This window comes from Magnolia sinica, chromosome 7 (assembly GCF_029962835.1).
Source record: "Magnolia sinica isolate HGM2019 chromosome 7, MsV1, whole genome shotgun sequence".
NCBI lineage: Eukaryota > Viridiplantae > Streptophyta > Magnoliopsida > Magnoliales > Magnoliaceae > Magnolia > Magnolia sinica.
In genome coordinates, this window is record NC_080579.1 from 17,552,789 (window position 1) to 17,567,966 (window position 15,178).

General features: G+C 37.9%; 1 non-coding gene across 1 annotated transcript; it reads right to left on the reverse strand.

The window, feature by feature from the left end:
- Positions 1-14,623: 14,623 nt before the first annotated feature.
- On the reverse strand, positions 14,624-14,730 carry LOC131252381 (small nucleolar RNA R71). The gene has a single exon (XR_009174404.1). It is a non-coding gene; the product is annotated as a small nucleolar RNA R71 (small nucleolar RNA).
- Between the last annotated feature and the right edge of the window lie 448 nt (positions 14,731-15,178).

The window sequence follows — 15,178 nt, forward strand, 5'->3', positions numbered from 1 at the left end:
CCATGAAGAAGAAAGTCCCTTGAAGGAATTAGAAGATGATGTGGATTCATGCATTCTAGGTAAATCAGATAAGAAAACTTCCACATCTAATGAACCTCAATTGTCGTCTAACATACTTATTATCAAGGATCACCCTCTAAATCAAATCATTGGAGATCCTAATGATGGTGTAAGAACTCGACGTTAGATAGAAAGCATTTATAGTCATTTTTGCTTCACCTCAAAGATTGAGCCCAAGAATATTGTGGAAGCTCTTCAAGATGAATATTGGATAAATGCTATACAAGAAGAAGAGAAATGAGTTATGACAACTGGTTCCCAGACCACTTGATACAAATAGCATCAGAACGAAATGGATCTTCAAGAATAAATCCGATGAATCTGGCAATGTGATTAGAAATAAAGAAAGATTGGTAGCTCAAGGATATTCACAGATAGAAGGCATTAACTTTGGTGAAACAATTGTTCTTGTAGTTCACCTTGAGTCAATCAGGATTCTCATGTCTATTGCATGTGCGTTCAAATTTAAACTATTTCAAATGGATGTCAAAAATGCATTTCTCAATGGGGTACTTGATGAAGAAGTTTATGTAGAACAACCTAAGGGATTTTCAGACCCTAAGTATCCACAACATGTTTATCGATTAAGCAAAGCACTTTATGGCCTCAAACAAGCACCACGTGCTTAGTATGAATGCTTAATGCAATTTCTTTTAGATCATAAATTTTGTAGGGGTAGTGTAGATAAAACACTATTCACATAAAAGATGGAGAATTCATTACTCATTGGCCAGATCTATGTGGATGACATAGTCTTTAGTTCTACTTGTGAAGATAATGCTCATAGCTTTGCCGAACTCATGAAATCTGAATTTCAGATGAGTATGGTCGGTGAATTGAACTTCTTTTTAGGTCTACAAGTGAACCAATTGCACAATGGAATTTTTGTATGTCAAACCAAGTATGCCAAAGATTTAGTAAAAAGATTTGAACTTGAATCTAGTAGTACCTATCATACTCCCATGAGCACCACACCCAGACTCTCCAAAGATATAAATGGCAAGAGAGTGGATCAACACCGATATAGAAGCATGATAGGAAGCCTATTGTATCTCACAGCAAGTCATCCAGATATATCATTTAGTGTGGGAGCATGTGTGGGATATCAGGCTGATCCTAAGGAATCAAACCTAATAGTAGTTAAAAGAGTCATCATATATGTGGCTGGAACAACCACTTTCAGTCTACGGTATCCATTCAAAACTTCTATCATCATTGTTGGATATTCAGACGCTGATTGGGCTAGAAATTTAGATGATCACAAATCAACCAGTGGCAGCTATTTCTATATCGAAAATTGTTTGGTGTCTTGGCAGAGTAAGAAACAAAATTCGATATCCCTGTCCACTGCTGAGGCCGAATACATCGCTGCAGGTAGTTGCTGTGTACAACTCCTTTGGATGAAACAAATGCTACTGGATTATGGGATTGAGCAATCCACGATGACTCTCTTTCGTGACAACACTAGTGCCATCAACATTTCAAAAAATCCTATTCAACATTCTCGGACCAAGCACATTGACATATGGCATCATTTTATCCGAGAATTTGTTTAAGAAAAGATCATTGTGCTGGACTATGTGTCTAAGAAAAACAACTCACCGATATCCTAACAAAGCCTCCTGATGAAATAGGTTTTGTGATCTTCAGAAATCAATTAGATTATGTGCAAATTGATGGAAAACTCAGTCAAGTGTAAACTAAATAGGCATATCTAAGGACTATGGTCCTCATTTTTATGGATGGTTAAACATACATGTGCTATATGTCGAGAAATGGAAATTTTTCTAATTTTTGGCATACTCGATGAAATCGAGTTAGTATCGATATCATCAACGGCTCCCAGGAAGACAAAGTCTTAACCATTGGTCCTTTCCAATGGATATTAGAAATAACTGTTGGTTCTCCCCAACAGTCATCGACACAGTCTTCAATGTCATTATGAGTCTGAGTTCGATGACATCAAATCTAGTTCGATGTCATCGACAGTCTCTGCTATAAAAGGGAACGAGAGCTTGGAAAATTTCACAGCTTGGTTCTATCTTTTCTAGTTTTCTCTATCCTCTCACCTAACAAGCTCAAGAAAATGGTGAAAGGTAAAGATAAGGAACTTCTTTGCACTAAATCTTTGAAAAACTAGAAATCCAAGAGTAAGAAAATGAGAGCAAATAGCTCTCATCCTAACCGATCTGATTGGGAGCAAGTTACGATAGCAGAACGTATTGTCCTTACCAGTGTATTGATCCATACAGAGTGGATCTTCTGTTAGAGATAATAGGGTGGCAGAATATACTCAATCTAGGTGGTCCCTACCAATATGTGTTGATTCATCAATTCTTCAATAGCTGCCACATTATTTGTGATAATCCCCCATGTATTCGACTGGAGTTCATGCATCAAACAAAACTCATTACTCCAATCATACTTGGCCGTCTGTTAAACATAGAAGTGACTCGAATCCTAATTACTGAGTGAAATCTGAATGGATTAGGAATATGGAGGGAGATTACACGTGCATTATGCTAAGATGCCATAGTTCTTAGAAATGATGAAAATATTCTTCATGTCAACTATCTTGGAACCACCTCCAAGATTCTCCACAGTATCTTCAATACAAATGTGTATCCATGTGACACAAAGGGAAGTAATCTCACCCCTTTTATACTCAATGTCCTATATGATTTGTATCACGAGGTCCCTTTGTGTCTGCCGACCCTTATACTAGGGCAATTAACTCGTATAGTCAAAGGAGAACATCTTGATACACTCCCATTTCCATCTCTCATATGTAAGCTAACACATTCTGTGGGCCTGTCGCCAACCTCAGATAAAATACAACCAGAGGTATGGTTCGATGATGATGCACTCCACCAGTTGTACATAACCACCTCATACAAACCAAATAGTCCTCCTGTTCCTAATCTTGAGGCAGAAAACAGTCAACAACCAAATCTGTCAACACCATGGGAATCTAATTGAACATCGCTTCACAGTCCTGAGTTAGTCACCAATCACTATCATCGTAAACTTGAACGTCATCTACTAAATGGACAAGCTGATATTGACGAGCAACTTCACAACTGCGAGAAGCGCCTGACCAGGATCGAGGACAAAATTGATGCACTTCAGCACGCTACACAGCAAGTCATTGACTTGCTGATAGATGGAGAAACTCGAGCACCTTAGTTATTGAAGGATTGGTTGGTATGCATGTACCCATCAATGGACAATGCGATTAAAATTTATTTTTGCCTATAAATGGGGGCCAAATGATGCTTGTTCTTGGTTGTATAGCTCGTGGTTGGGTTAAATATTTTGGATTGATCACCCTTGGGATGAGGAGAATATGTTGTTTTGGTGTGCCCATGGATGGGCTGGATGATTTGTTTTTAGATGAATATCTTTTGCCAAGCTTGGTCAGTTACCTTTGATTGCGCTTAATACATATTTCCATACAATATGATATCTCTGACTTTACATTTTTATGGGAATGCATACTGGTTATGGAATGATGATTGCTATCCATGAAAGGGTTTATTTCTGCTATAAAGAATGTTTTTTCATACTTTATATTCTCATGCATATCTAAGTATCAGCTGTCATCTATGGAATATTAACTACTTTTTGAGAATATGTTTACATGATAAAAACTGCTGACCATTTATTCTATGGACTGAGATTTCTCTGTCATGAGTTGTTCCCCACATGGCTCTTGTGAGACCTATATCCTAGCCCATACTATTCCGTATGCTTCCACGATCCTCCCAGCTGAATTTCAACAACCCGCTATGCAAAGATAGCAATTGTATGTGAACTTAAGTCATATCCCATATTCTAGAGTCGGCTCGACCTGAGACTTGTATCCATGCAATCGCGTCGTCGCTGTGGTTCTGACGCCGTGTCTCGCGCGCCGATGTGATACCCGAGCCAAGAGATGTGGGCCTGCATTCAATTCGAAGAAAACACCACACAATTGCAATCCCGAAGGAATCTCTACAACACATCACATTAATCCATTAATCAATCAAGTCAAGTACAACCCATACCCTACCCATCCCTCTTTCACCTAAAGTCAACCAACTCATACCCATCTGCAGCAACCACAAGATATTTTGGACAAAATATTCGATAAATTAAAAGTACCTTCGATAATATCGATGATATCGAAGGATAGTCAATGATAACGAAAGTCTCAGAGCTCTATCCAGCAAAGGCTTGGAAAATATTCTTGATATTACTCGAGGAATTTAAAGACAATAGATATCATTGAAATTCAAATCTCGATAATATTGACATGAGATCGATGACATCGAAATGGGACAAGTTGTGTCTGGCAAGTATTTGAAAGAAAAACATCTAAGTGTTCGAGGAATTGAAACCCACATCGATTTCATCGAAATTCAAATCACGATAATATCGATATAAACTTGATGCGATCAAATTAGGACAAAACTATTCCAGCAAACTTGAAAAGGAAAATCTTATGTGAATGATCGATGAATTGATATTATCTCGATATGATCGTATTCAAAAATTGATGAAATCGATATGGGATCGATATCATCGAAATGGTTCAAAAAGTGTCTTGCAAGCTTTCTCAAAATATTCCTTGAAAAGATCAATGCATCGAACCACTATCGATGAGATTGGAATTCAAAATTTGATAACATCGACGCATGTTCAATGACATCGATCTTCAGTCAAAAGGTTCGGGGTATGTGCTTCAGCTAAGTTCACTTCATTAAACCCTGATTTGATGGCATTGAAAGTTTACGTTCGATGACATCGAGTCAAGCTCGATGAGATCGAACTCAGTCAGACTTGACATATTTATTACTATTGAGACTTTTTTCCTATATATAGGAAGCTTGCTCTTGGTTGTAAAAATGAGAAAAATAGAGAGAGCTTTGAGAGAGTTTTGCATATTACCTACCCTAAGCTCATTTTCTCATGGAAGTTCATCCTTCAATCCACCCTCATCATTGATATTCAATAGAGTGGACTGAGGAATGAACTTCCCCATTCAATGATCATCCAGCTACTATCTTAATGGCAAATCATTGAGATAGGATACCTTGAATGCCTTGAATGCTTGAATGCTTGGAATCACTCCTTCTCTAGAATAGAAAAACATTTAATAGAGTGGTATTCCAACATAACCTTGACCCAACCCGTCACCTTTATTGGAACATCATCAAGTGTTGTGGATCAAGGGAGCTGAAGAATCTTCATCATTAAGGAGGAGATCTTCATCAACATGCTTAACAGGGCTCATCTGCTTATCTATAAGTAATTAGAGTCCAGACACCCTTTGATCATTCCTTGTGTAGGTTTGGGTCACAGGTGCTTCTCACCCCTTTCAAGTCTTCATAGGAGGCCTCCGACGAGAGAGTATGTGTCAGTGTTATGTGTTGACCCTTGGTCTTATGTAAGGTATAAACTCTGGGTTCCTTATATGGAACCTTGGCCTATGTGGCCTAAAACAGAGGTTCCTTGTGTGGATCCTTGGCTTGTGTGACCTAAAATGGAGGTTCCTTGTGTGGATCCTTGGCTTATGTGGCCTAAAATGGAGGTTCCTTATGTGGATCCTTTGCTTTTATGTAGGGCATAAAACTTAGGTACTTTGTGTTGACCTTTGCTCGTATAGGGCATAAACTTGTGTCTTGTATAGGCACGTATTAGGTACCTTGTGTAGGTCCTGGAGTCAACCTTGTGTAGGTTGTAATGGTTTGAGTTGAACTTGATTTGAAACATCTATTAGTGAAATTTGGTACACTCATGGGATGAGTCCGTCCACCGGGAGTGGATTAGGCACATAGCCAAACCACTTTAAATTACTATGTTTAGGATCGATACTTGCTTGATCTTTAATTATGCTCATCCTTTACATGTAAGCTTGATAATATGAATACTTTGATATGAATCACATCCCACACACCTTCACATTTTTCATCCATCCTAGACTAATTGTTAAATCATGCTTAGTATTGAGTAGTCTTGTGATTGCATCCTCTACATGGCTTGGAAGCCATTAGAGTTAACTTAGGGATCTAAAATTGGAGAGGCCATTAAGGTAATAGGATTAAAAATAAGTTATAAAATTTTATAAAGTACTATTCACCCCCCTCTAGGACACTTTGACCTATTCCTATTTCAAGTAAAGCGGTCCTTACTGCAATGTCAATGACATCACGAAACTCATGCACTACCTGAATGACCTCAGTGGGTAACTCTACACTAGCCTCTGGTATACTTTCCCTAACTACAAGGGCGTATACCATCGAGTTCACCTTAGTTTCTCGCTCAAATTCTTTGGCATTTAGAATATGGAGAGGTTTGGATTTGGACTTCGACTCCTTCAATTCTTTTGAGCCGCTTACACCACTCTGTGTGGTGGCCTCCTTTCCAGTCGTGTTCTTAGGTGAAAGTGGACTTAGCTTGACTTTCTTTCCCTCAAACCAGAATGTACACACATTCGAACGACCAAATATAGTGATATCCCTGTCATAGAGCTAAGGTTTACTAAGAATGATATGGCTAACATCCATGGGAACAACATCACACCAAATTGTTTCTTTATATGATCCAAACTGAATAGGAATAAGACAATGCTACGAGACTGGAATGGTAGTTTCATCAACCCAGGACACTCTATAGGGTTTAGCATGGGCTTCAAGCTTTAAGCCCAAATGTCTCACAGTGCTAGTCGATGCCATGTTGGCACAGCTACCACTATCCACGATCATCTTACAACTCGTTTTCTCACATTTTGTATAGTAGTATAGCAGATTGTGTTACAGTGCCAATTGTCAGTGTTCTTAGCTTAAGTAAAGACGCAATACATGACTGAGAGGGTCGCAAAGTCATGCGCTCCCTCTTCCTCATCACTAGGAGTTTTTACTGGCTCATATTCTTCCTGTTCGCCATCACTCTCTAGGGGCACTACTTATACTTGGCCATCAATAAGGAGCACCTTGGTACCCTCTTTCATGTTACATTGGTGGACAAAGTGACTAAACCCTTGACAGCTAAAGCACCTAGTTACCCCACTACCACGTGAACTAGACCCAGAAATCTTTTTACCCTTATCATCCTTGGGCCTGGACTGAGAAGGCCTTAGCACTAGAATCTTGAAAATCAAACCGCCTTCCCACAGATGTTTTAAGGTATTGCTCGACCTCCAACACTACGTGATACAACTGTTCAATAGTGGTTATATCTTTGGCAAGTAATTCTCTCCTAATGTCAGAATGGAGACCCGTTTTAAATCGAATAAGGGTAAGTACGGGATCCTCATCAATTTCACACATGGTTAAGTACTCTTCGAACCTCTCAATGTATTCTGTCACACTCATTGAACCTTGTCGAAGAGACTGACATTCCTTAATCAACCGTAGGCGATAAGAGAAAGGGAGGTACTTCTCATTAAGGGTTTCTTTCGTTTCTCCCCAATGGACTATTGAGATCTTCCTCGCTCTTTCTTTCTTTTACTCTACAGCAGCCCAAAACCTCTTTGCTTTGCCCATAAGCTTCATCTTGGCGAATCGAACTCGACGAGCATCCGACATGTCATACCACTCAAAATAGTGGTCCATATCTGTTAGCCAGTCTAAAAATGCTTTAGGGTCCAAGTGGCCATCAAATGTAGGTGCATCTACTCTAACTCCCTTTAGGAACTGCGTATCTGGGTCATATTGATCATGATGTCCCTCGCGGGGTGGGTACGCGTGTGCACACACATGATCAATTCCTTGGTCACCTTCATTCCTTAGTCTAACCTCCTAATCACTTGCCTGAGATTGGGCATCATCCCCAATGGTGGGGTTTGTTCAGGTAGAGGTCTTTAGTTGGGTAACGCACACATTAAACTGCTCAAAGAGTTGGTTCATATGTTGTTCCAAGTGCTTACCCAAAGACTCAAACTACTGGGTCAGCTTGTTCATTGACTGTTGTAATTGCTCCATGCTTAGTGTAGGGTGTAAGCCAAACCATGACCTGTACGTGTGGGCATACAACGACTAACTCAACTTAAGGACCTTCTAATGCGACTAGATGAGACTAAATGCTCCTATAGGAATATATATATATATATATATATATATATATATATATATATATATATATATATATATATATATATATATACGGGGGAAATGACACAATACTACTCAATTTCTAGCAACTTATCTACCCAAAGAATCTATCAACAAAAAATTCAACAAAGAGATATGGGGATTTTTCGATAGCAGAAAATTTAGCAGCTTATATCATGAATTATGGACCTCCAAACAACTCTATCTGATGATATTTGATGCATAATGGATACAAATAAACTAAACCCTAAACATGTAATGCATTCCGCTATTAAAATCTTGTGCTTTGATACCAAATTTGATGCAGGGAAAAATTTGATGTAGGACATGAAATTCAAATATGATGTGCAAGATTTTAGGCTTTAGATCACACTAGTTCAGAAACAATTACACAAAATTTCATATCTCACATGAAAGTTCAAGAACTCAATCAAGGGGAATCTATGCAGGCCCAGGCCTACACAACCTAGGGCTGGATCAATCATAATTATGGACTAAACGATAATCAGGGGAGGGTAAATTCATCCATACATGCACATAAATAATTTTTCAATCCAAGGGATTCACAGGTTTCAAATTGAGGAACCCTATGATTAGAAAAAGGGATAAATAAATTAGAATTTAAGATAATCTAGGGTTAAGGTTAGAGAAATTAAGAGAGGAATGAAAGAGATGAGAGATGGGACTTGATGACAGTCCATGTGTGTGGACAGGGGGCCAGACCTGACGCACATGCGTAAGGGCTTGTCCACACGTGCGTGGGGGCTACGAACCCAAAAAGTGACTCCTTGAGTTTGGTTGGCCAAGGATGGACTCCAAAACTACTAAATTTCGGGCTTATTTGGTATACAGTTTGTGCGTAGTGCTCCACCGAAGTTCAGCCCTCCTATTTGGCTAGATTCCAGAAATCTATTGTAGAAAAAAAATGTCTGCAAAATATTGATGGATTTGTAGGTGGGATGTCTATAAGAGAAGAGAAATATGGATAGAAGAAGATGGGGGTGAATCGAGATGAGTGTGGCTTCGCACCATGGTAGTCAACCTTTCGAGGAATGGAGGGTTTCACACCCAATTGGATTTTCACAACTCAGAAACTCAGAGGAGTAGAAACAAATGCAAAAATTTTATTAATCTTTAATAAGAAAAAAGAGTACAAGGGGTGCCCATTTATAATAAAAGTCTATACACTAAAACTCGCGCCATGTGCACAACATATTACTTGGAGACAAAGTAATAAAAAATAACAACTAATCAAAACAATCTAAACATTCATGATATTCCTAATAATAATAATAAACAAAACCCAAAGTGCTAGATTAATTAGAATAGTGGGCCATGATCATAAGAACCCATGGTGGGATTCATGTGACTATCAAGTCCACTCCAAAGAACCAAAACGCAATCCTCTAACTAGGAGAACCTCCCTGAACATCATCATCGATCTAGATTGATGGTGGGGCTCTCCTCCCTCTTACGTAAGTGCATAGGGGGGCGTGCCTGTGCTTGTGATGTCCCCATTAATAGGCCCCACATGATGGGTAGTAGACATCTATTGGAGAGAGAGAGAGAGAGAGAGAGAGAGAGAGAGAGAGAGATTGGTAGAAGTGTGTAAGGATAGGTAGGGCTGCAACTGTATAAAGCTATTTATATGAAAAGTTAGTGGAAGTAAGAAATTAGGATTACAATTATTTTAAGGCTATTTATGTATTTGGGATTGGACCGGATTGGGTTAGGCCAAAGGTAACCAAATGTTGCCAAAGACTAAACTGGGTTTTACTCAAAAATAAACTCATCACCTTTATATCTAAACCCAAGCCTATCACATCATGAAACTGGAAGGTGTAAACTAAAAGACGAAGGGCCGGCTTAGCCCGTTGACAGCCGAATTTATAATTTCTCTCTTGAGAGATTTGAGATGAAAGAACATTGCATGTTAGGTAAAATGATAAGCCAACAAAAGATTTGACTCAAACAAGAGGTCAGAGCTCTCTTTACAATGCTACTCTTGCTGCCCAGCATCCGGATTAATCCAAGCCATCCAAAAGGGTCATCCACCAATGAAGTGGTTTGCACCAAAAATAAGGTTGATCCAAACCATCATATAAGCCAATAAATTTAGAAGTTTTTAATTTAGTCCATTGTTTTCTATGGTGTGACCACCTAATGAGTGCATAGACCTAATTTTGGGGGCGTTTTATAGCTTGGTGGTTGTCACTTGATATTCGATTGGATGGCTACATACAACGCAAGCACACATAGACAATTAAGTAACATTCTATGCAGGAGAATGAGTTTCCACACATGTTAGTCACTTCTAAACTTTGTAAATAAGATAATTTACATTTTTTTTAAATGTCTCTAGCGGGGTAAAAAATGTAATTACATCCTAATTTTAGAATAATAAAGTTGTGATTCTTATTTCACCATTATGTTGGAAGGTTCTTCTTTTAGTGATATTTCATTAAAGCAGTAACTTATTCTTGGATGTTTCCTAGCTGCCTAATTTTCTTATACATGTGTAGTTTGCATAGCTATAAGTCAAGCCAAGTTATACCAAGCTCAACTTGGCCCCACTCTAATCCTAACTCGAGCTCAACTTGGCTCAACCTTCCAGCTCATCACGCTAACTTGCCTCGGCCAGATGATTCACGCAGAGTTGAGCTTAGATTGAGTCAAGGTGAGTGAGCTGGTCGAGTCGAGACGAGTCAAATAATATATGAACAATACATTTAATTTAAAGAAAAGTAAATCCGTAAGTGTAATCAATTCAACACTACACACACACACACACACATATAGAGATAGAGAGAGAGAGAGAGTTGAGGTCCGAGTCAATCAGCTTCGAGCTAAGGCGAACTGAGTTAATAAATATATATTTTTATATTGTTTTGATATTAAATTAAAATTTAATAAATTTATATGAATTAAGTATTTTTACAATTTAAGAATTAATTTATATTTAAATTTAACTTTAGATGAAATTGATTTAAATTAATCAATTATAATATAATTTATTAACTAAATTATATTATATTCTAAACTAATTAAGATTTATATATATATATATATATATATATATATATATATATATATATATATATATATATATAACCTTATGTAGTACAGAAATGACGCATACACTCAATGTTCACGATGTCTAAAATCGAGTCTTGACTTACTCACACATGCACCATGCACACACCGATTATTGTTATGATTCTAAGGGTGGGCCCACACCTAAACTCTACTGGACCCACACTCTCACTAATGCCGTAAGCTAATGGCTAAACCCCTATTTATAGGGCCTATGCCATAAATATCCATGCACGTGCGTCATGTGTGAAGCAAAATTATGACTCTTAACATACAAGTGAGTTTTATTTTTTTATTTTTATTTTTTAAAATGCTAAGTTTAATTATGGTTTTCATACATGAAGAGAAAATTAAAATTTTAAAACTCTTTAGTTTAAATACTAACTATAGTATGCTGAAGGTAGAATCGGGTCATTACATTACATCTTCCAATTTAATGCTGAGGTTGTCTAGGTATAAGGCTACTTTGACCAAGGCGTCCTCATGATGACTGGTCTCAAGTGAGGAAAATTCCTTTTCCTCGACAACTCTTGCTGACCTCTTTAACTGAGCTCAGAAGTACTCTAATGTCATGGAGTTGTTCAGCACGCACATAAACACTCGAGGTGAAGGCAACTTGGTTAAAGATAAGAAAATGAAGGAAAATAAGGAGGGATACAGCATAGGCTCTAAAAGAAGAAGAGATGACAGCCAGAGCAATATCCCTCGAGCTAATTGGGCCCCAAAAAGTCAGTTTCATTGATACACCCCATTGAACACCATGTCGAGGGTCAAATATTGCATATTATCTCCCATATTATCTCTTAGTTTTACAAACATAATATAGCTTAATGGTATATTGTACATGTGTTTGTGTTGCAAGGTGAATTTAAGAACTTGGATTGAAAAGAATGCTAAAAGCATGGGGTTAGTGCTCAAAAGTCACCAAGGTAAAAAATGGACCTGTGGAGACCAAGGTTGAAGATTTCAAGGCCCCAAGATCCACGAAAACCAAGAGGAGAATGAAGGAAGTCGAAAGAACAAACGTAGAAATCACAAAGACTGTGCCATTGAAAACCATTCGATGACATCGATCACTGGTTGATAACATCGAATTTATGGGGGGAAATTGAGTTGGTTGCTGGACATATTGGGTGCTTTTCTCAATCAATCGAAGACATGTTCGATGACTTAAAGGAAGGTGCTTAATGACATCGAAGAATGCTCGATGACATCTACTTAATTGAAGAAATTGAAGCAACTCGCTAGACTATTTTTGACACATTCTCGATGACTTGAAGATCTGTTTGATGGATCGAAGCTTCGTTCGATGACATTGAAGGACGGTTTGATGACACAGAGACTTACACAGTGCGAAAGAGCGAAAAGGCGCGACTTCTGGATTCAAACCCCTTTGATGTCATCGAAGGGTGTTTAATGACATCGAAGGCGTTACACAAAGTTACGTAGATTGCATAAATTTGATCTAATTTTGCAGATTTGCGGAACTTGGCTCATAAATAGGGGTTTCCTAGGCACTTTTGAGGATATCTAGGGTTTGGAGAAGTAAAGCAAAAGGGCAGAGCCTCTTCCCAAGATTTCTTCTTCCTTCTAAGTTTTTAATGCTTTCTTCTCGGATTTTTAATCTAATCATGTCTATGGATAGCTAGATCCCTTAGATAGGGCTAAAGGGTGAAGCTTGTAGCATGGTTGGGTTGTTTTTCTTATTTGATTCTTATTAATTTGAACTCCTTTGATTCTACTTTGATATTTAAGGAATACTTTTAGTTTTTAATGATTTGTTGTGCTTAAATTACAATAGATCTGTAATAGCTTGAAGTACCTTCTTTTTTTGTTTGGAGTTTGTAAAAATAGAAAATCTTATTATTTTCCATCGTCCCTTAGGAATGGCTGAGTGATGGAATCCCTTCTATTCTTCACAATTCTCTCATATTGGTTGTTGGATCGGTATATCCTGTTGTCTACTATAGTCTCCTGGCCATGATTAAGTGATGGAATCACTTCCAATCTTCATAACTTTCATCCATTGAGAATTAGCTCAATGAAAATTCAAATATGATCTTATTGAATATCTTCCAATTGGATAAGATAGGACTCCAATTCCAATTGAGTGCCTTGAATCAAATAAGGAGACATCCTAATAGCTGTAAGTGGATCCCTGGAAACCCTAGTTCCCACCTTTAAATTCTTATGTTTCTAAATTCATCATCTCACAATTACTCCCTACTTTCCTGATTTAGGTTAGATCTTCTCCTAGTTTTGATTCTAATTACTTTCGGAATAGACACACAAGATTAGTCCCTATGGATTCGACCTCAGTCTCACCAAGATTATTACTGCATCGCGACCCTACACTTGGTGTTGTGAACAAGTTTTTGGTGCCGTTGTCGGGGATTAACGGTTGCATTTTTCTGAGATTAGCTAGTTTTAGAATTAGTTTAAGATTAGGGTTTTTCTGTTTTCTATTTTTAGGATTATAGTTTTTTAAATTATTTTAGAAACTAACCTTGCTTCTTATTTCTAGGTTTAGAAACTTTCCTGTTTCTGATTTAGAAACTAACTTTTTCTCTTTTTAGAAACTTTCTAATTTCTATTTTTAGAAACTTTCCTTTTTCATTTTTAGAAACTAGGTTGCTTTCATAATATTATTTTTTTAAAAGAAACTAATTCACTTTCCTTTTTCTTTTATAGGATCCTAACATAGAACCTTCTAATTTGGTAACTTCTTCCTAATTCTCTTTCTCTCTCTCTCTCTACTTTTAGATTTCTATTTCATTCTTTTCCTTTTTAGGTTTAGTTTAGATTCTGAAATTGAGGGCTGGGAGTGTTTCATGCCCAAGTGGGTCTGTGACAATACTCGACATCTCTTGAGTGAAGCATCATAAGATTAGACACCACTCGAGATCCATAGAGTTAATTGAAGTTATGGTTGTAAATCAACCAGCCAATCAACCTCCAATTCCATCTCAACCTAGGGTTGAGGAAGTCCAGGATGAGAATGAGGTGCATCAAGCACCCCTGCCTCGTACTTTATGAGATTATCTACAACCGGCGGGGGTGAGCACACCCGCATGCATGGTTTTTCCAGAAAATATGGGACATATAGACATCAAGCCAGGGGTCATCTAACTCCTTCTAAAATTCCATGGGCTTGAATATGAAAAGCCATATCTACACTTAAAAGAGTTTGATGAGATCATAGTCACCTCATATTTTCCTAATGTGTCTGATGACACGGTCCGGCTAAAACTCTTTCCCTTTTCTTTGAAAGAGAAAGCTAAGATGTGGTTGTATTCACTACGTCCTCGATATATTGGTAGATGGAACGATATGATAAGGGAGTTATAAAGAGAATTTTCCCACACCATAAAATGAACACCCTCAGAAAGTCAATCATGAACTTCACCCAAAAGGAAGATGAGACATTCTTCCAATGTCGGGAGCAGTTCAAGGATCTTATCAGTTCATGCCCACAACACGGTTTTAAAACGTGGCGCATTACACACTTTTTCTATGATGGACTGACATCCTCCATGCGCCAATTGGTTGAGATAATGTGCAATGGGGAATTCATGAATAAAAACGTTGATGGTGTTTGGGATTATTTGGATAGACTTGCCGAAGACGCACAATCATGGGATGTCTCCCCAAAATCGAGCACCACCTCTAGGCCCACTCAATTAAAGGAGAGGGGCGGAATATACCTTCTAAAAGAGGATGATGATATCAATGCTAAAGTGGCTAATCTCATAAAAAAATTCTAAGCCATGGAACTAAAGAAGGATAAGGCTAAGGAAACTGTTTGTGGTATTTGTGCTTGCAGCATTCACACAACTGAAATTTGCCCAACAATACCTTCTTTTCAATAGGTACTAAATGAGCAATCGAATGCCATAAATAATTACAAAAGACCTTTCAATGGACCCACCTCT